The sequence below is a fragment of the Zonotrichia albicollis genome, chromosome 4 (assembly GCF_047830755.1).
Source record: "Zonotrichia albicollis isolate bZonAlb1 chromosome 4, bZonAlb1.hap1, whole genome shotgun sequence".
Classification (NCBI taxonomy): Eukaryota; Metazoa; Chordata; class Aves; order Passeriformes; family Passerellidae; genus Zonotrichia; species Zonotrichia albicollis.
This window is the reverse complement of record NC_133822.1, coordinates 30,223,963-30,246,415: the sequence shown is the minus strand read 5'-3', so window position 1 is coordinate 30,246,415 and position 22,453 is coordinate 30,223,963. Positions and strand designations below refer to the sequence as shown.

Here is a 22,453-nt window from a genome sequence, read left to right as displayed (position 1 = left end):
ACTCAGCAGGGATGGAACAGGATCTCCTGGTGCTGATGCCATTCATTACTCCCTACTGCCACTGGCCATGCCTTTATTGCCTCTACCACAACTAAAGCCATGTATTTATTCACACATTCTTTTCTTTGAAATCAGACTTGCATTTGAGTCATAGAGAACATAAAAAATGGTGGAAAACAACTCACACACAATCAGGCTTTTTTGTCTAACAAACCAGTTACAAAATTGAACACAATTAAAGGAAAATAAGCTCTTTGCAGGTAATCTTACAGTAAAGGCATGAAGTTTAAGGCAGGTACAACACCATGAAAAGTACTTGGGTACCTGACTCAGAAACATGTGATTTATTCCCCTCCCACAAAGTCCCTCCTGGGACTTTTTTAAGAGATGAGGAAAAAAACTAGATATTTGAATCCAGAGTAATCAAATTTTTTATCTTTGAAGAAAAAAAGGATTTGAGTGGAACTATTTAATCCTGTTTGTAGCAGTTCAGCAAACAATGACACAGAATTTCTGTGAGGAGAGGGAAGCAGCACAGCCTAACAGGTCACTCTGAACTCTCCTGCCACCAAAGCAATCCAGGAATCCAACCCTATGCACAGGACCCTGACAAAGGTCTGGCTGGGAATGGCTGTGAAGGAAAACAAGGCTGGAAAACAAGAAATACCTTATACATGTGAGCCAGAGCTACTGAGAAGTGCTTGCTTTGTGTCAGGCTGTGCAAACAGCAGAGGAGATAAGGAAGTTAGGAGTTTCCTTCCCACCATGCTGGGGATGCAATGCCAGGACACGAGAGAGGTGGCCATGTCAAACAGCTCTTTCCTCCTTGAGGATCTGACTCAACAAGCAAAACAGGCAACTTTGCTAGAACAGAAGATAAAATGAGATGGTATCTCCATTCACTCAGTAAAATAAGTCCATTAGCAGCTTCTTAAGAAAAGCTAGGACTACACTAGAATACATCACTACTATTTTCTATGGAAATAAAAGTATTTGCATGCTCTACTTACTTCCTCTCTTTGCATTTGTATCTCTTTTATGCAAAAGACAGTGCTGGGTCAGTTAGGGTTGTGGGGATCAAACAATTTCATGGAGTTTATCATAGAAGAATCCCTACACGGCACAAAGGGTATACGCTATGGAAAGCAACAGCTGTGAACTTGTGAACTTTATGAAGGAAAAACAGAAGGTAAAACCAAACTGAAGATAAGGAAAAAGATAGGACATCATATATAATCAAGCAAGTTAGGGGATGGTTATGCAAGGAAGACTTAAAACGTGACAGCACATTCAGAAATGAAGTTATTTAAAAGTATGAATGGGGGAAAATGAATAAGCAATGAAAAAAACCACCAGGAAATACATGAGTTGAGCTATAAACTGGAAGGCAGCTGCATGACAACAGGCAGGTATAAAAAACCAGGTATCAAAAACAAGGGAGCCGCTGTAGATAAGATGTCCTCTGGAGATAGCAGTGGTAAAGAAAAAGGAGAATACTTTAGCAATTCAGTATACTAAGCCCCAGTGCACAATTTTATCTGCTATTTGGTTTGTTTTCTACAAGCAAAATCAAAACAGAAACAAGACACCCTAATAAGGGTAACTGAGATGAGCTTAATGGAGGAACAACCTTCAAACAGGAACAAGCAATGGAGTTCTACCTCCAAAGTTTTGAAAATAGAGAAACCATAAAAAAGGACTGGAAAAAGGAGGTGAATACCATACATTGTTGAAGACCAAGTATCGTTTCTGTTCACAGCAGAAATCAAGGGGAAGGCATAATTATTAACAAGGGTAGAGGAAATACATGGGCATCCAATAAGCTACATCCAGGATTTGAATTCACTCTACTTTTTTGCACAAAGAGTGCTATGACACATCTGTTGTTGTCACCTGAGCAACGCACATGTAAATTATATGGTCAACACATTTCCAGGAAATACTGCAAAAGCAAAAATATTTGGGGCCTCATTACTGCTATGCTCACCACATGTAAATGTCAACATAACCTAATTACCACTGGTGTTTGTAGTACAGCACAGAACTAGGACCACCAAAGTGGATCCCCTGTTACTCCATCTCCCAGTTATGCTGCATTCAGAGGCTCTCATATTAGCACTAAAAATTAGGAATAATTATGCTAAAACTACCTTTTAAACTGACTTTGTAGAATCCAGCCCAAATTTCATTCCCAGTCTACTTTCCAGGCCCACCAGTGAGTGTGTCCTGAGTGCCCAGTCCTGAAAGAAGCTGAGCAGCTTCAACATACAACAAAGTCGAACCAATCTAAAACACAGCCCCTCATAATATTCAACTATGAGAGTCTGGGATGGAAAAAAAGCAGCACTTGACATTATAACAAGTTAGAGTCCCACAGAAACAAAGAATGTGTCTTATAAAGGAAAGCTGCAACCTAGGCTATCTTAATTCTGAGATGTGTAAGTTTAGCCCCTTATTGTACAGCTTTGAATTTTATCATTAATCCTTTCTGCAGTAAAGTGGCTGTTTATAATACAGAAAATTAAGTAAGTGAGGGGGCCTGAATATATGTATTGTTATGGAGAGAGTCCCTGCTTAAGATCTATGTGTTGTAAGATCTATGTATTAAATAAGTGGGTCCTTATGGAGAGAGTCCCTGTAAGATCTGTGTGGGTCCTAGTTACTCCAAACGAGCTAGAGCTGCGAAGTCCTTAGTTGGGCAGCAGCTGCAGCTCGTGAAGGCAACTGGAATAAATAGGAGGTGGGTTGAGAGCCCAAGAGGAGCAGTCCTTGAGAAGACACATGAAGAGCTGTGCTGCAGAGAAGTATAGCTTGGTACAGTATGGGATTTGAGAAATATGAATGCAACAAGTAAGTGTGGAGATAATTTAACAAATATATCAGGAAAAGCACTGTCTTCTCAGTTAGTTCTAATTTTCATACCTTTACACTCATAAAATGTCATAAATACTGCACCTGTAAAATGCAATTGTTGAAGTATACTGAATGGTATTTGAAGATTGAGAACGGCCTTTTTGAAAGCACAAGGTAAGGACAAGGACAAATATTTAAGGCCTTTGTTATGCAAGCTATATATAAGAACCTCATCTTAACATTTTTACATTTTCCTGTGCTAGGCACTATTATTTTTTTGCCAGTTGTGCTAATTGTCAGCTTGCTACTATTTATTTTTGTAACATTTTTCAATCTTACAGTGAATTGATAACTGAATCTAATATTGACATTGATAAAAGATGGAAAGGTGAGAAAAAATCCAGAGAACAAAGAAGAAATTATTACAGCTATCAACAAGCCAATTTATTTCTCTTACTACACACATAAGTTTAAATATACTTTTTCCAAGGGAAGTATATAGATATTAAAACAACTCTCCTACATGGTATGACCAACTATAGAAAGGGGATAATTTTAGATTGTTTGTTTCAGTCAGTTAAACAATAAGTAATTAGTATATTTGGATTATGTTTCCAGTTGCATGTAAATTGTGTATCTCTGTTCAAATTTCTGTAAATTATTTTGCTTTAGTTTTCTGTGTAAGTCCTTCAACAGCACCCACAACTCTTCTCATCTCTTGTCCTAAAAACTAAAATCTTTGGACACTAAAAACTTTGATGTGCTCCTTTAGGAAGTGGACATTGGGTTTCAGATAATAATTTACTCATAAACAACTATCCCAGAAGCAAATCTGCTGGGATGCTGAAATATAAAATTTGTCTCACAGTTTAAACCAACCTTCCTGGGGAATTACTTTAAGATGCTGCCAGAGTTGTAGAATAGGCAACAGGGAGTAGTAATGTCTAAAATTGAAAAACCAAAGTCCAAACAACATGTTCTTCTAAATCATTTAGCCTAAATGAGTCAGCTTCACAATGCTGAAAATGCTCATTGAGATGCAGGCTTCATTTCTGAGTTTATGGCAGCAGATGGATTGTTGGCCAGAGAAACCAGGTCTGGGTACAACTCCAGAGAAACTCACTCTGCCCCAGACTCCATGCTACCAGATCTGCACGGATTCCAGTATCAGATTTAAAACTAAATTAGGTACTTCTAAAATCATAACATGGTAGTGGCAGCATTAGGTAAGGGAACTGCTGTCAGGTCACAGCTGTGCCCTGAAAGTAAAAGGACGGCTGGACTCTCTAGACAGTGCTTTGAGAGGGTTTTATTGTTTGCTTTTTTTTTTTTTCCTTCCCCATTCCTCCTCTTAGGATCAAGAAACATCTAGTGCTTCCAATGTTCAGACTGGAGGATTTTATGTTGGTATAATTGAAAGATCTAAGCAATATGGAGCCATAACAATAAGTCTATTTCAAGAATTTTAACTGTTACAAATGTTATCTTTGTATTTGTCAGCTTCTGCTGTGCCTTATGCAAATTCTTAGTGCACAGGCATCTTTACTTTTTGTTTGCTATGGTTTTGACAATTTCCATCCTGCATAATAAGACTTAAAATATCATGTAACACCTTAAAGCTCCTAAGGTGGTTTTGTGTCCATATTCTCAAATTATTGCAAGTGTAAAAGCATGTTTAAAAACAGTCCCCTCTCCCAGGGATGTGGCAGAGCTGAAAACACTTCTATAGTAATACAAGCTCATTTAGGCAGAACTGCTGCTCAGCACCAGATGTGAGCATAGGCTCATTTTCAGGCGTTCACTACTTCAAGCCCATTATTTAGCTTCTTTCATTGGGTTTTATAGACTCGATGAGAGCACGGTTAATGCTATGCCCATGGAGGATCTCAGCCTGAAGCTCTGACTCTGACGAGATACAGAGTAGTCAGCTGAAACAGAAATTTCTCCATTCTATCGTGTTAAGATGCCTCAATCCCGGTAGGCAGAAATCATATCCATGGACCAGAGGACCATTTAATTCACATGTAACTCCAAATCTCGTTCCCTCCTCAGCACAGACATCCTTCAAGCCACACTGTGGCAGTTCCTGGGGACGGGGTCCCACACCCAGAATAGTTCTGATCTACCGTGAGAGGGACGATGGGCATAGCCCGCCCGATAAAGTCAGGGGACAACCAGGCGGCAGAGGCAGTGTTAGGGAACAGCTCCCCAACACCCGCGAGGGACCCGCGGTCACCCTGCTGAAGGCACAGCAAAGTTGTTCTGCAGCGCGGTACCCACGCGGGGCGCCCAGCCGCCAGCAAGGGAGGGAGCCCAACTCTGCCTTGCCGGATATTTCACAGGGAAACCGGAGCCGGTCCCTCCGGCAGCCCTCCCGCCCCACTGCGCTGGGAGCCCGCCAGGTGCGAAGCGCTGCCGGGCGGGCTCTGTCCGCCGGCAGCCGCCTGCTACATACCTGCCGGGCGCCGTCGCTCCGGGGGCGCAGGGCCGGGCTCTTCCGCAAGGTGCTGCCCATGGTGCGGCCGGACGGGACGGGCTGGGACGGGCCCGGATCGCTGCCCCGTCGGCGGCGGCGCCCCCTGGCGGCCGCGGCGCCTCCCTCAGCCCCGACGCCCCAGCGCGGCCCGGTCGCGATGGAGACGTACGCTGGCGGGCACAGCCAGGGGCTTGTGAGGCCCGTGGCGGGGTCCGGGTGGGCCTGGGCCCTGCGCCCCCGAGCGAGCCCTCCTTCCTGGGGGCTGTGGGGTGTTGGCGAGACAAGGGAGTTCAGGAGACGTTCTGGGAGAGGGTTTCCCCTCAGAATTAATGGTTCGTGATGAGAAGTGCATAGATAGAAGAGATGCCGGAACTGGAAGGTTACCTGTGTGAGACTGGTCACAGTGCTCCTGTCTGGACTTGGGCCATTATTTGCCACCATTACCTTACAGTGCTGCCAAGGCTGTGGCCCCATTCTGGTGGCTTACACTCAAATATGTGGGAAGAGGAACATCTGCAAAGGACTGATGGAATCAGCTGAGAAGCCAAAGCAAGATGTAAGCCTTAACCCTTTAAACTACTATCAAGCCTGTACACAAATGTCCGCTCTTGCTGTCAGTCAATATGAACTTTCTTCACTCTCCTAGTGGTTTGACCCTGGCTGGATACCAGGCACCCACCAAAGCCCTTCAGTCCCTCTCTTCCACAAATGGATAGCTTTTTTTTTTTCTTTTTTTTTTTTCTCCAAAAAATATAACAGAAGGTTCATGGGTTGAGATAGAGTCTGGGAGAGACCACTCACCAAACTCCATTACAGGCAAAACAGACTTGAATTGGAGATATTAACTGAATGTATTACTAACAAACCCAGAGCAGGGTAGTGAGAAGTAAAAGGAGTCTTAAAAACACCTTCCCCCCAGCCCTCCCTCCTTCCCAGCTCTACCTTCTCTTCTCCAGCAGCGCAAGGAGACAAGGAGTGGAGTTTATGATCAGTTCATCCCAGGTTGTTTCAGCTGCTGCTCAGGGACAAACTTTATTTCCCTGCTCCAGCATGGGGTCCCTCCCACAGGAGACGGTTGTCCATCCCACATGAACTTTTCCAACATGAGTTCATCCCATGGACAGCGGTTCTCCATTAATTGCTGCAAAGTGTGTCACTCTTCCACAGGGTGCAGTCCTTGAGGCAGAGCCTGCTGCAGCCAGGGTTCCTCACAGGGTCACAACTCCTACCAGAAACCTGTTCCAGTACAGAGTTCTCTCTCCACAGATTCACAGATCCTGCCTGGGGCCTTCTCCAGCAGGGGTTTTCCAAGTGTTCACATCCCTGCCTGGGGCACCTGCTCCAGCATAGATCTCCTCCATGGGCTGCAGGTGGATCCTTGCATCCTCGTGGACCCCATGTGTTGCAGGGGGAAAGTCTGTTTCACCATGGGCTGCACCACAGCCTGCAGGGGAATCTCAGGTCCAGTTCCTTGAGCACTGCATCCCCCTCCTTGTCTACTGACATTACCATCTCCAGAGTTGCTCCTCTCACATATTCTTACTCCTCTTTTCTCTGTCTGCAGAGGAAATTACATCTACACAGTAACTTTTTTCCCTTCTTAGAGGGAAAGCTTCTGGCATCTCACAGAGACCATCCTTGTAACTTCCCGCTACCAAAATCCAGCCACACAAGCCCAACAAAACACTTCACATGGAAAGAAATGTGTCACATTACATCAAACAAGGCAATTTACCTGGTCAGTATTCTTGCTTACAGCAAACACTTGCACTTGTTCAAAAGGGTTTAAAATTATACAAACTTAACCACTGATGATTTTGCTGGATGAGTCTTCTTTTCAGGTGCACTGGTTGACTGCTGGGATCTGTGGCTGAGTGAGCATGAAGGATGCTGTGCCACCAACACATGACAATGAAATGAATGTTGTAGACCAAGGAACTCTTAGTCTTAGTGACCACTGGGTTGCTCTGTGGCTCTGCGTAAGTCCTCAGTGTTCCCCAGCGTACAGTGCATCATGTCTACTTCAGTACTCAGCCACAAAAGGAATAATGAGCAACCACAAGGATCAAAAGAAAGGGAAGCAAGAGAACAGGATAATAACTTTGAGTCTTGGTGTTTCAGGCATTGCCTCTCTGTCCCCAGTTTTTTGCTCAGAGGACTTCAGCAATGACTATTTGTGTTTCTGTGTTACTCTTTTACTCTCCAGTGCCAGCTAGGGTTTCAAACGCAGGAAAAAACCCCTAAACTTAAGACTATTAAGTGGAAAAAACTCTCTGAACTTATGAGAATGACCACTGTAATTTTAGAAGTTATGTCTTCAATATAGCTATCTGTAACAGCAAAAATTATTATAATAATGAGGATAATAATTGTTGCAGGCATTCATGGATTATTATGGCTTCAGAAATACAGTTATTAAACTAATTTGCTGAACAAGCTTAGCGAAGGAACCCTATTCTAACAAACCCATCTCAATATTTTCATTACATGAGGACTACCAGCTGGCAATTCAGGCAATTTGAGAAAATCAAATTAAAAAAAAACCACTTGCAGTCCTGTTAATCATTCACAGTGCTTTGTTTTGCTTATTCTTTTGCAATTATGTTTTAATCATATTTCCTTTCATTAAGAAAATGGTCTTACATTGCTGTGGTGAAGATCCACTGAAGTAAGAGAAAAAATTTAATTCTACGTTCTAGATGTTTCATAAAACCAGTGCATACAAAAATCAGAATTACCCAGTGTCACTTATAATCAAGAAGTCTCACTGTAGAACAGTGGTATGTTCACCACTTCTACAAATCACAAAGATTTGCATCTTATATATACCAATTCCTCTAACTTCTAGAAAACCTTACAGTCGATGACTCAGTATGGTTCCCTTATGACTTTGTTCAAATACCTTGAGAATCAAATATTTTAAGGACATTACAAACATAAGTATGTGTCAGTATCAATCATATACCAAGATGTGACCTGTAAAACCTAAAACATGGGATGTTTCCTTTGATAATTTTGAATTGGTTTGGTAAATGGTAATTTCAAAAGCAGTTGTATACCTTACTAAACACAAAATTACTTCTACAGCTCTGGGGTGTGTTACACACTGGTCTTCCCCACATGGCACTTTAAAATGTATTCTTTTTAGACATGAAAAGGGGGGATGCCTGGTGCTATCTATACCCTAAATCACTTGGCACAAGGATTATTACAAGGATTTTATATATTTAAAGATATGAGGACTTGAAGATTTTATCTCTTTAAGGATATGGACCACAGACCTGAAGTGAGACAGATTGTGTGTCCTATTGGTTGGTTTTCCCACGGTTCTAAAGTTGAAATGAGTTTTGTTGTAAGTTTGTAACTTGCAAGTAATAAGCCTGCGGCATGCTGTTTTGAGAACTTGTATCATTGGTAATCCCCCCTGACAGCTCCTGGGAAAGAATGTTACAACTTCAACCATTGACGGTATGCATCACTGGCTGGGCATGTTGAGTTGGGTGAAATCATTGGTGTCATCATGGTGCCTTGTAAAAGCTGACCTAGAACAGAGGCTAGACAGAGTTAAAGAATAAAGTAGGTTGTTGAGAGCTTTTCGCAGGACAATGGACATATGCAACATATGCATAATCCAGCCTTAATAGAAACTGAGTAAGGTCACCATGCCCCTAAAGGACATGAAAGGAGAAGAACACGCCCAAAAGCAGACAGTTCAGGATGCAAAGGCAGATGAGAAAACCATAGCAAGACACATGAAGAAGAAAGACTAACTAAAATTAACTGAAATATTAAAATGTGTGTGTAAAAAGGATTTGAGGCGTGAACAATAGAGAAGAGTATAAACATATTTTGGATTTTGTAATAAATCGGCTTCACATGATCATATTGATCATGGCGTGATGTCCTGTTACTAATCCTCCACATATTTAGGTGTCCAAATGAGGGACCCGAAGACGGCTGTTTCACTGCTGTGAGGGGTACAGTGACAGCCTTCAAGAGGTGGAGAAGCCAGTCAAAAGTATCCTCACTTCCCGGGTGAGAAGCAAAGGTGGGAAAAGGAGCTGCAATTAAAGAAGAATTGTTCTCACCCTGATCAGGTGAGCGGCCGGGGAGGAATGGGGTTGGACCATGAAAGAGATAGGGTGCAGAAATTCTTTCAACATATCCTCTCTAAGAGAGGGCAGAAATATGATGCTTCCACTCTGAAGGGACTTATTTACTGGGCATGGGAATGAAACTTCATACCAGGAGTGCAGATCCCTTTTGAGATATCGGCATGGGAAGCCATGGGCAGCATGTTGTGGGACTGTATTTCTTTGGGAGGAGGTGAGGCTAAAGAGGCATCTAAATATGCTAACCTGTGGAAAAACATCGTAGAGGTAATATGGGCAATGAAGGTGGACAAGAAGGCCGCTGCAGCAGCTTGCATTGCTTTTTCCCAAACTCTGATCCTGAGCCACAGGAATTTCCTGCTAGCAAGTTATTTTCAACTACGTTAGACATTCCTTTGCACTGCCCAGGACCCTGTAGCCTCGTTCCACTAACCAAAGAGGAACTCAAAACCTCAGGACTCTCAGATGAGAAACAGAGTCAGGAAGCAGCCTCCCTTGGAGGTTCCAGCTGCCAACTCCAGAATAAAAGTATTCAGGAAAAGGGGACAGCTGATGGTGAAGTTTTAGAAATAATGCACTCATCATCTGAAGATGAGGCTGAAGAAGAAAAGACAGATTCAGGATCTGCCTCAGTAGACAAGTAATTAAAAGCTTTGGTAGACATTTCACAGAAGTTAGTAATTCAACAAAGTGATTGAGTTGCTCCCCATAAGGACTATTCTTTTGAAAGGAGGCAGCTGCCAGCTATTTTGAGCTCTGAAAGGGCTCTTGAGGACTGGAGGGGGAGGCAGATACCCCCCTCAACCATGGAAGTTTGGGAGTTAGAGCTAAATCCCGAAATAAAAACAGCACCAAAAAGAAAGAGGAAAGGAGTTATTACTGAGGCAACAATTGAGGGGACATTCTCCCCTAGTACTATAGAAGTCTTCCCTGTGCTAACCTGAGCCACAGGGTGAGGGTGGGAGCCATTTGATTGGAAGATATTAGAAAAATTGAAAAGCACCGTTACACAATATGGCTTAAAATCTCAATTAGCACAATCATTATTACAATTCATTTTTACAGCAGATACCTTTATTCCAGCTGATGTTCAAACTTTGGTTAGGTTAATCATGCCTCCTCACCAGCAGATTCAGTTCCATAAGAATTGGGAAGGGGCATGTAAAAAAGAGGAAGCAAGACATCAGGCTCAGGAGGACACATTGTTAGGAATTACGCACAACAGTTATAGGAGAAGGTCCCTGGTCCGCAGCAACTGCCCAAGCCCAAAGTATTGATGAAGTTTTGCATGTAAGCCAGCAACTTGCATATCACTCAATCCTTGCATTACCTGATGGGCTGCATACTCAGGCTTTTAGACAGATACGTCAACGGGTAAATGAGGACTTCAATAAATTCATAGACCGCTTGCATAGAGATATTTATGATCATCCCAACCTGGATCCAGAAAAATAGCAGAAGCTGTTTAAGATGCTTTCCTTTGACAACACTAATGACAAGACTTAGCAGATTTTAGACATGTTGCAAAAAGAGCTTCATGGGTAGCTCAAAGGTCTGGAGGACTTTACTCACTCCAATCCGCAACTCCTGGAAGCACCAGAATGGACGTGGAAACCACGGTAGACATTACCGTCACTGACTCTGCAGTACATCTGGTAGAGACTAATGTAAAGGGACCTCTGGGAGGTGGGCTTAGTGCTTTCCTGTAAGGAAGGCATCTGCAAGCAAAAGGGAATTGGAAATAATTTCCGGGGTTATTGATGCAGACTATCAAGGGGTTATCAAAATTATGATTAGGACATTTTTCCCTCCTGTATCTATCCCTAAAGGATCACAAATTTCTCAATTTGTTCCTTTTAAGTCTTGTGTTCCCTGTACAGGATTGAAGGAGTGGGGAACAGGCAGTTTTGGTTCCACAGGTAACCCAGAAATTTATTGGGCAATGGACATTACAAGACGTAAACCAGATAAGCAGGTAACCTTGACACATCCCAACGGTAATTCTATTACCAAGACACTCACAATTGATACAAATCAATCAAGCATTATATGGCCCAAAAATTGGCCAGTAGTCAATCCTGTTTTGGGAATTGCCGGGATTAGTGGAACCCAAGCATCTCGATTAAGCAGGGAGGTAATTACCTTTACTTTCCCAGAAGGAGTGAATGTAACAAAAAGACCCTATGTCAAGCAGACTCCCAGAAATTTGTTAGGTTTAATTGGTAGGGATATGTTAAGTCAACTAAAGGTTACAATTGTTACACAGCCTTTTTAGCAGTGTCTGGAGGACAGACCATGGCGGTCTGAGTGTCTGGTACTAGGACTAACAATTTTTATTGATGCAGGCAAACGATCTAAAAGGGGTGCTTCTATGTGGCTGCAAAAGTGTTCATGGAATCAGCATATAATTCCTGGGGAAGTAGGAGATACATTGCAAACCTTGGAGTTGAAGGCAGTTATTTGGGCCTTTGAGAATTGGAACGATCAGGCTATTAACATTGTTTCTGATTCACTTTACACGGTTGGCTGTGTACAATGCCTTGAAAGGGTTGTAGTTAAGAAAGTTAATAACAAACATCTGTATTACTTTTTAAGCCGACTACTGAGAAATTTGAACCAACGCCGACAAGAGTGTTTCATTACTCATGTTCGCAGTCATCAAAATCTCCCTGGTCTGTCTGAAGGTAACACTTGAGCCGATCTGTTAGTAGCTGCTTGTCTGGCCAATGCCAACTTCCAGTAAATTTCAACAAGCAAAAAATTCTCATGCTTTTTTACATCAATCTGCAAAGATATTGGTTAAACAATTAGGTACCCCTCTTACTGATGCCACTGGCATTGTACGATCCTGCCCATATTGTCAAAGGGGGGGCATTGGCTTAGGCACTGGTGTTAACCCAAGAGGTACTCAGCCTTTGCAATTATGGCAAATGGATTTAACACACGTAGCAGAATTTGGCCAGAAGAAGTTTGTGCATGTTTGTATTGATACTTACTATTGTGTTATATGGGCTACCCCTTTAACAGGTGAAACAGCATGTCATGTTGAGAAACATTTGTACAATTGCTTTGCAGTGTTGGAAATCCCTATAGCCATCACGATGAATAACGACTCTGCTTATTGTTCTTTAAAGTTTCAACATTTCTGTAATTTGTGGGATATCCAACATGATACTGGTACTCCACACAACCCTACAGGTCAGGCAATTATTGAGCACGCCCATCAGATGTTCAAGGGCACGCTGCAAAAACAAAAAGGGAGAATGATAGATCCCTGGAAGAAAGGACAGCTAAGACTAACTTTGTTCCTAATTATCTCAGAACAACAGGAGATAGGGATGAACCACCTATTCTTGTGCATCATGCCCTCATACGTAGGCCAAGTGATGGTATTCAAGTCATGTTTAAAAGCCCAGAAACCGGGATATGGGATGAGCCAGCAACAGTGAAATTAATGGGAAGAGGTTACATGTGCTTACTTACAGATAAGGGGATTTGCTGGATTCCAGCTAAGTGGGTGAAACCTTACCTAAAGTCACACCTGCCAGCTAATGCTGTGTCCAGAAGCAGAACGTCGGCACCAACACTGACTCCAGATGCAGCTGAACCCGATACTCCAGCACCTGTGGTTGAACAACAGTTGAACTTTTTTCTACAGCTATTAACAGATGCGGGCCAACTACCTGGACCTGGGGTTATGGTAACTAGTAACAGCAGCTTACCAGCACTTCCAATACAGGTCGTAAACCAAATTGAACAAGCTTGTTCTGTTGATGGTTTTTTTTGCAAACCATGGATCAGGGTCCAGTGTGTTAAATGCAAACTGAAGTGGTGGTGACAAGTCCGTCAGGAAAATAATCTCTTTATAGCTCACAGGAAAAAGCAAAAATTTAGCTCTACTAATTTATCTTGAAATAGATGTTTTAGTATATTTAATACGCCTAATGTTGAGCGCACACTGGAAATATTTTTAGGGCCTTGTCATAGAAGACAACCTCCCCCTGAACTCCTTAGAGGGATATTTTTACAGCCTTGGAATTTTAACCAGGATTTAGCCCTTATTGAAACACAGGATCAGCAAAGTTTGCTTTGGATTCAATTTCAATTGGCAAAACAGGGAATAGCAAATCAAATTGTATTGCAAAGTCAGATTACAGCTGCAGAGTGTGGGAGAGGAATAGCAGTGCCACAACAGCATCACGTTTCTGGCAGTCAGTGGGATGAGGCAAAGAATATTGGCTAAAGTGTAGACGTGATCAGCAAAGGTGGTGACAATGGCAATTGTCCTGCAAATAATATTGATGATAATCATTACGATAATAGGAAAAACACAGGGATTGCACAACACTGATCAGCAAACAAACGTGGGTTACACGGGCTAATCAAACCGGGCAGGAATGTATTTGCTTATCTTGGCTACACCTTCTGATCTATTTCGTACTTGTTTAATTGGAGTTCCATTAGATTCTATAGAAGAATTTGGACCTTGGACTAAAGCCAGAGTGCACAAAAATTTAAATGAGGCTTGATCAAGTTGGTGCATGGTCCAATGGTGGAATATCCAGCGTGGACCAACCTCTGCAAATTGGTGCAACACTTTTGGGATTTCAATGAACCCCCTGGGAGCACAAGCTTTTACAATTGTCCAGGGATTGAATGTCACCGGCATGAAGCCATAGGAGCTAGACATCCTGGCTTCTATGCCAGGCAATTACTGTCTATTTTTTGGGTATTATTCTATAGGCTCAGATTTGTTTAGCATAAAAGAGGGATGACCAAAAAAATGATAGCACTTGGATATTCCCTGGTTCCTCAGGGTACTACAATACCACAGATTATTGTAACAACTGGATAAGGCCTTTACCAACAGAGCAAGGTGCAGCTAAAATGCTACCTTCTGGGGTTTTCCTCATTTGTGGTGATAGAGCCTGGCCTACAGTGCCCCAGAAAGTGTTGGGAGGACCATGTTATTTTGGCAAAGTAACATTATTTGCCCCTAACATCGACCAGATGCTTAACATCAGTCACAAGTCCCAGTGCTCAAGACATAATGTGCATCAGCTGGGCCCTGAATGTAGAGATGAGGTACAGTTAAGGGACTCACCATCAGTTATCTTGGCATAATTTTTCATGCCAGGAGTAGCCTTGGCACAGGGCCTCACACAATTAAGCCAACTAGCGTGTTGGGCAGGGAAACAAATTAACATCACATCCACAGTGTTAGATGAACTCAGCACTGATGTTGATAGCATAGGCCATGCTGTGTTGCAAAATAGGGTTGCCATAGATTTTTTATTGCTAGCACAAGGGAATGGGTGTAAAGATTTTGAAGGGATATCTGGCATAAACCTCTCTGATCACTCTGAATCAATTCACAAGAAACTTTCGCAACTTAAAGAAAACATGAAGAAACTTACAGTTGTTAATAACTCTTTTAATGAGTGGTTAAAATCTTGGGCATTACTGGGTGGCTTAAAGACTTAGTTCGCTTTGGCATTATGGTTTTTTTGCATTATTTTACTAATTTTGCTTATTGTGCCCTGCTTATTAAAGTGTGTGCAAAGAATAACTGAATGTGCTAATAATTTGGTCTGGTTTGTGCAAAAAGACAGGGGAACTGTTGAGGTTTTTTTGCAGGACAATGAATATATGCAACATATGCACAATCCAGCCTTAATAGAAACTGAGTAAGGTCACCATGCCCTTAAAGGACATGAAAGGAGAAGAACATGCCCAAAAGCAGACAGTTCAGGATGCAAAGGCAGATGAGAAAACCATAGCAAGACACATGAAGAAGAAAGACAAACTAAAATCAACTGAAATATTAAAATGTGTGCGTAAAAAGGATTTAACCAATCACGTATTAGCTTGAGGCATGAACAATAGAGAACAGTATAATGTCTCTGATAATGTCTCTGAATATATATATAGTTTGCTTTTTGTAATAAATTGGCTTCACTTGATCATATTGATCATGTCATGATGTTCTGTTACTGATCCTCCGCAGTATGTGTTTATTAGAAGGCCTCAATGGATACACCTTGGGTAGCACAAGAGCCCAGCCAGGGCTACACCCTAGATGAACCCAAAATAGTCACAAAATGGATGACTAGTCATAAGGTCTCTCTCACTTTTATAAGGTATGGTCCATTAGCATATTTGAGTTAATTGTCCAATTATAGCTTTTGGTTATGAAGTCCCAGCCTTCTTGTTTTTCTCTCTTCACTCCACCATTGTTTATGCTCTTGGGCCTGCAACTTGGATCAGTTGTCCTTGGTCCCAAGCTAGGAAAGGAATTTTTTTGTGCAGCTACTCTGTGAAGAGAGCTTATCATCCCTTAATTTGAAGCTCAGAACTACACACTAAAGCAGTAAAGGATCTCAAAAATAAAAAAAGGAAAGCCTAAGGCATCAATCATGCTGTGTTGTCATCCTGTCTGGAGGGCACCTGCAGAGGCATGACAAAGAACACTTTGCATTTTTTAAAACAGAAAGGGGAAAGTGTAGCAGTTATAGCTGGTCTATAGCCTCCCAGATAATTTGGCATAACAGACACCAACTCAACCAGCCTGGCTTATCAGAGAGTGGAAGTAAACAAGCTCCTAGACACAGTTCTTATAGGTCAGATTTCAATTCAAACAGGGGACGTCATCCAAGCCCTCTGAACCGCAAATGGAATGCATCCATTTCATTGGCCAGTGGAAATTTGAAGCCCCTATAAAAGGCGACCAACAGTAAAATCTGGGTGTTGCTGCATGATCTCAGTGTGTTCTTGTCACATTCCTATCTGCATCATCAGAGTATTAATGTAATATTAATGTAATTGAAATGCCACAGGTCATTTTTGCAAGCTTAGATTCATTTTCTTACCTCCAGATCTCACCTCAAAATTTGGCCTCTTGTATAAGCTCTGGATCTAAGATCCTTCTGCAGCCAATAGAGAAAGATAGGCATATCCAGGAGTTAACCCATCCTTCTGAAGAAAGGCACTTCAAAGAGTGACCCTATATCCAGTCCTTAGTCTGGACAAGTTCAAGAGAAAAGAATTTCAGCTTTCATGTTTAAGTTGACAGAAGTCATCTATGTCTCTGCCTACACTGCAAATGCAATGGTGTCAGTCAGTATGTTAGTGAGAGTTCAGGGCCATGGCTAAGATGTTCCTTGTGTGACCAATTGTAAGAGAAGAGTTTTATTTTCATCATGCTGCTGACAGAATGGTAATGTACACAGACCTTTGAAGCAGTGCAGTTTAGGGGCCCATATCTACAAGAAGGAAACTACAAATACTGACAAATGCCATAGCCTCTGGAAACCTCTGATACTTTTAGGAAAGTCCTGAATTCTTCCATTCATGCTGGGTTTGGCTGAGAACGAGTTAGTTTTTTTCCCTAGTAGCTGGCACATGTTTGTTTTAGATTTAGTATTAGAATATTATTGATCATATATGGATGTTTTAGTTGTTACTAAATTGTGTTTTACTCTAAATCAAGGACTTTTTGTCTTCCCAAGCTGTGCCAGTTACCAGGGTCCAAGGAGCTGGGGGAAGCACATAGTGAGGACAGCTGCCCCGGCTTTGCCAAAGGGATAATTCATACCACAGAATGCCATGTTCAGTAAATAAATTATGGGCAGTTATCCAGAAGATGCTGATGACTTGGGGTCAGGCTAGGCACTGGTCAGTGGGTAGTGTGCAACTGTGCCGCACATCACTTGTTTCTCTGGAGTTATATTCCTCTCTCTCCTCTTCTTTACTACTACTACTAGTAGTATCATAGCATTTTATTTTAATTATTAAATTGTTCTGATTTCAATCCATGAAGTTTACTTTTTTGTTCAGATTCTCCTCCCACTTGAGGTGAGGGGGACTGAGTGAACAACTGCATGGAATTTGCTGACTGGGGTTAAACCATGGCACATGCCAAGAAAACCAAGTGCTCAAAGCTGTGCAATTCAACCACATGGTCACAATGTGAAAACATGGGCATTATGTAAGTAAATTTTCATGATCCAGAGAAAAGCTTAGTTCTGTAGGCCACCAGGGCTTCAGCTCTGTAAACCCACTATGTCACTGCTGACAGCCTGGGGCTTTCATAACTGTAACTTTATCATCAAAACTGGACTGATCAAAAGTCCACATTTCCTTACTTCCCATCTTCATCTGACATGCCTTCTGTGCTCCCTCTGCACTACCCAAAACAGAGCTGTAATGCAATGCAGCTTCCCCACCCCTGGGAGATGTAGAATTTCACTGCATAGCCATTAAGCAGCTGTTTGTTCTCTTCCGAGTAGGATTAAATAAGACATCTTTCACCATACTTGTATCACTGAGAAATTTCAATCCCACATGTAATAAGGAGAAAATCTAAAACATAACCATAGAATGCAGCTCAATGCTAGTGATATCAAACAAATCCATGTGAATGACCCTTGCAAATGTGTAATAAATATAGTTATGAAAAATTAATTTGAAGTTTTACCAGAGCTACTTAGCTTTTTCATTTTATACTTTATATTACTTGTCATAAGGTTTGAAAAAGCTAAATTACTTCACCCTTTGCTATTTAAAATAAGTATTGGTTTTTTTCTGTTCTGTGTTTTGAGAAGAGACAAAACCAATGCTAATGGTTTTATCCAGGAGGTTGTAATGGCACAGTTGAAAAGCGACCTCTTCTCAGACTGCATCACATAATGGTGTCATTCCTTTCTTGAAAACAAAGAAGAGAAGATATTGTTATAGTTTTACCTCCACTTGTTGCTGTATTACTCATGGACAAGTTAAAAGCTTCTGCCAAGATCTCTTCTAGTCCTTCAAGTGGTTCTGTCTTGCACGTGTACTTTGAAGTTCCTATTGCTTGTGTGGAATGTCTATACTTGATGTTTTAGACATGTCTTAACATATAAATTACCTGATTATAAGTCAGTACTATTCCAGCTACCTTTCAAAGGATTGCTGTCAGCCACATTTAACCCCACTGGGCTGAGATTAACTAGCAAACCTAAGCTTCAAGCTGTATCTTTGCATCTATTTGCTTGACTACCCATTCCACTGGTGAAAACAGTAAATTGGTTTTTCTTTTCTCTAGAGGAACAAAATTTAGGCATTAGGTACAGCCTATGTGTCTTAGTTCTCCCAATAAATTTTGAAATGTTGGTCAATTTTAATAAAGTTTACTTAGTGGAATATGTCTCAACAAACTACATTTCTGTGCATCCTGTGAAGGAAAGACAGTTGAGCAGTAGTTACGAAAAGCCTCAAAAATGAATTCAACTCTCCTTAGGGATTGGCATATAGCAGCTTGATGTCAAGAAGCCTTCAAAAAATAGTTTTGCTTGTCATTTCTTACCACTGGTACTCCAACCTCCCCTGCTTTCCCAGTATCTCAGCCATTCACAGTTCAGCTCAAGATAAGAAAATGATACTGCTACTAAAAAAGCAGATGGGGAATTGAGGCACAATATTATTGAAACTCAGACTTTCACAGACATTTATGCATGTCTCAGTTGAAAGCGGATGGCTTGAATTTACAGTAATTTCCCAAGGTCATACAAGAAGCATGCAATAGGGCTGGGAAATTGCATCCAAGCTTGCACTTTGCTCTTTGGACCATACTTCCTAAATGGGATGTAGTAATTTCAGAATTGCACCTTCCTGGCCCTCTCTTTGGTGGATACCAGTCTGCTGTGAATAAACGCATCCTTTGGTCCTTGTGGCATGAGCATCAAAGCCAGCTACTCTTCTAGATCTGCCTCTCAGGCGCACTGGCACAGTGCAGATGCTGTACATGTCTCCCCTTCAAAGCTGTGGGGATCACAAAGAACAAAGGCCACCTGAGCACACAGCTCCTTCCAGTGTAGCAAAAATTTTACTGCTAAAGGGGGAATACTATCTAAAAGGAAGGCATGTCTAATTAGCAAAAGAATTTTTCAACACAACAGCAAGCTACTGATCATTAGAAAAATAAAAATGTCTTGAACTTTTTAAATTCCACCTGGTTTCATCCCATTCTGACTTGGATAATTACCTGTAGCTAATTTCTTGTGGATTTTCACATTTCATCTTTTTCAGATAGCATTGCTCAGCTCTGTAGCTTCGAGAATCTTTTATTTAGGATCATTGAATACAAATAAGAATTCTCCAATTGACAAAAACAAAGAAGACAATGAACATTAGAATGATCATTATGAAGTATGAATACCAGTTCCTGATGCCCCATGGAGTTCACAGTTTGATGACAGACCTATTTCCAGTCTATTACACTAAGAATTTTGCAGTTTTGAGAACTCTGGAGAAAGTTAGATGAACAACTCACCCACCCTACATCCAATGCTATTTCTACAAAAATCAGAATTTCTTATTTCAAGCACTTATTTTTCCAAATGACAGAGTCCACAACACAAGTAAGGCACATTCTGGAACAAGCTGATATGTCTGTTCTGGTATAAAGAAGCATACTTTCTCACCTTAGCTAACACCTACTAAGTAGAACATAAAATATCTGAAGATTTTTATTTCCTCACTGAAAGTTTTAGGCACAGAATGACAATTTCAGGAAGTAGATCACTGCCTCACAAAATATGGAGCTTGAGAATATACTTAGCATAGGAATAAAATAACAAACCGATCAAAGACTGAGTTACAAGTGTGTGATAGAAATTTTTACTAACGGAGGAACACAAAATAAATGTGTGTGTGACAGAAATTGTTATTAATGGAGGAACACAAAATAAAATGTTTGCAAATGGGAATGCTGTCTTGGATTCCCTGGCTCCAGCTGGCTGACAAGTTTAACCACTGAGTGCTGTCCTGTTACCAGTAACGGTGAACACTTGTTCCCATTATGCTGTCCTAAAGAAAAGTGCTGAGTAGAAGAGGTTAAGTAGTTTTTCTATCAACACAACATTGATAAATATCAGTACAAAAACCACAGGATAAACAATATTTTCATTTCAAATTTGAAAATTTGAAAAAATTTGAAAATTTGAAAAAAATGCAGTAGAAAAATTTGAGGGCTGTGTTTTCAAGAAGATTCAAAACTAGCAACTAGCAGCTCAAAAACAGGGCACTCCCTACTCTGTGCCCTGAAATCCTGCACACTGGTCAGCATTTGTCTTTCTAATCACTTGTGGAATTCTGAACTGACATGACAAAATCCACCCAAAGATCTTAAGAGTGCACAGATTAATAGTGTATTGTCACAGCATTGTACTTAGTGAACACAAGCTATAAAATAGATAAAGGGGAAAATGCATTCCCTGAGGTCCCAAACTTAGTGAATATTCTTGCATTACTTAACATCTTCTGGGCACCTAAAAAGAAGAAAATTACTAATTACTGCTCATAGTATCCATGAGGCAGCATTAAGCTGCATATAGCATTTGCAGTAAAAACCCATAGCCATGCAAAATTCTTCTTGCTTGATGTTTCACTTTAAACTCAAAACAATCCAAACACATGGACATTTGGAGTGAATCGAAATCTTTATGATATATCAAAGCACATGAAACTAATGTTGTTATGTGAAACCACGTGGAAATGAGTTTTGCTTTGTGTAAACCCCAGTACCAGAAGAGAGTTAGGAAATGCGTGTACTGTGCTTATCAGATATTAAGCAGAAGAGGATGCTAGTAGAAGCTACTGTGAAATGTTTCATACTAGTTTAGTTAAAATACTTAAGACCTTCAAATAATGAAGGTTATTAAGAATTGCACAAACCAAAAATATTCTTATTACCTCCACTGAGAGATTGCACACACACGTCTTGGTGGCAGATGTGTGGAATGTCTTTGGCTGCTCTTTGGCCCTTTTTGATTCTAATTAATGAAGGGACTATGAATTAATGGAGGGATTATGAAGTGTTTCATACAAATGCTTCACAAGAGAGGCTTATAAATCTCAGTGGAGAAGTCAGTCCAACTAATATCTTCACTCAGCTGCCTGTATTTCTTCAAAACAAAGCCTAAAAATGGAAGAAAAATGTTCTCTTTAAGCCCTGTATCACCAGGGGGAAAGGATCCTTTTTGGTTTCCAGTGAAATTTTACTTTATTCGGGGAAAGGGGAAAGTTATACACACCCACAGATCCCCTCACCCAAGGTTCTATTCCATGAAATGGTTGGTTGGACCTGGGTTCCATGAGCCATCCTCCTCTTTTTCAGGCTGCGCAAAATGTAGGAAGTCACTGGGGAGATAACCTGTTCTTCTCTCAGCTGGTAAATCTTGATGCAGGTGGAAGACAGATTAGAATAGATCTAAGGAATTCTCACAACAATTGTGCCTGCCTTGCTGACAACAGGCACCAGGCTGGTGAGGCAACAGGGGTGTGAGGCCAGGATCAAGGCCAGTGGGACACAGCTGGCCACTCTCCCCCAGCCCCCATCTCCCAGGACAGCAAGGATGACTGGGGGACTGGAGGATCTCTTTTATGAGGAAAGGCTGGAGGAGCTGGGCCTGTTCAGCCTCAAGAAGAGATGACTGAGAGGGGACCTCATCAATGTCCATCAGTATCTGGAAGGAGGGGGTCATAGGATGAAGCCAGGCATTTTTGATGGTAACAAGCAAGTAGAACAAGCGACAATGGGCAGAAACAGATGCACAGGAAGCTCCATCTGAACATAAGGAAGACATTCTTTACTGTGTGGCAACTACACACTGGAATAGGTAGCCCAGGGAGACTGCAGTCTCCCTTACTGCAGCTATTTCAGAACTGCCTGGATGCAATCCTGTGCTTGTGCTCCAGGATGACCCTGCTTGAGCAGGGAGGCTGGACCAGCTGTAGCACTGTGGTCCCTTCCAACCTGACCCATTTGTGATTCTGTGAACCGACGCCGCAGGACGAGCTGCCCCTGCTCAGAGGCGTCTCTATACAATCGCCAGGAGCAGGACCGAGCCCTGTGGCAGGGACAGCCCTCGGTGGCAGCCACGGCCGCCGCTGCGCCCTAGCCCCGCGCGGGGGGGGGCGGGATCAGCGCCCCCCGGGCCAGACGTTCCATAAAGGAGACGGGCAGGGTCGGCCC

At 41.8% G+C, this 22,453-nt stretch overlaps 1 protein-coding gene across 1 annotated transcript in view; it reads right to left on the bottom strand.

The window, feature by feature from the left end:
• The window catches only part of TXNRD1 (thioredoxin reductase 1), a 53,914-nt gene that overhangs the window by 30,259 nt on the left and 1,202 nt on the right, over positions 1-22,453 (bottom strand). The gene's annotated exons all lie outside the window — the stretch shown is intronic.